Source organism: Corapipo altera, unplaced genomic scaffold (genome assembly GCF_003945725.1).
Source record: "Corapipo altera isolate COAL_440 unplaced genomic scaffold, ASM394572v1 59014, whole genome shotgun sequence".
Lineage (NCBI taxonomy): Eukaryota > Metazoa > Chordata > Aves > Passeriformes > Pipridae > Corapipo > Corapipo altera.
In genome coordinates, this window is record NW_020885617.1 from 4401 (window position 1) to 5127 (window position 727).

The window sequence follows — 727 nt, forward strand, 5'->3', positions numbered from 1 at the left end:
CTTCTAAATTGCTGCTTAGCTAAGCAGGAAAGGTGGAATTCTTATAATATGTCCCATCAGCCTCTCCTTCCAGCCCTTTAAAACTGTGTTATGATTCTTTGAAGTCTTTTCTATTAGTCTACATTATTCAGAGGCTGTGGTGTGTGTAAGTACCTGCAAGGAGCACAGGTGCAATCTTTATGCCAATCTCAAGAAGAAAGAAGAGAGACATCAAGTAGCATAGAGTGTCATGGGGCCAACCCATTAATGCTGGGTGTTCCATGTTCATTAGCATGGAAGAGTGCAGAAAGGTTAGAGACTTACCAGAGAATATCTGCAGTGCAAGTTACTGAAGGGGTGTACAGATGTCCAACTTCCAGAAAAAATATGGGTGAAAAGCTGGAGGAATAGGAAGAAGAGAAGGGAAGGGGAAGGAGAAGGGGAAGAGGAAGGAGAAGGGGAAGGGGAAGGGGAAGGGGAAGGGAAAAGAGAAGAATACCATAAAGAGAAGTGAAAATGTCACTACTAGTTTCCACCTTGAAGTGATGGTGGTACTGGGCAGTTTATTGCCTTGGGTGTGTCTGAGCTCAGGACCAGTCGAGGTACAGCTAAATATAGTGTGCTTGTGCAAAACTCAGTAACACTATTAAACATTTTCATAATTTTCTAAGCAAAGCAGGTAGAAAGTGTTTCTAAGCCCCATTATTACCCAGATCACCTTTGAAGGGTGGTTCCCCATTACATTTCC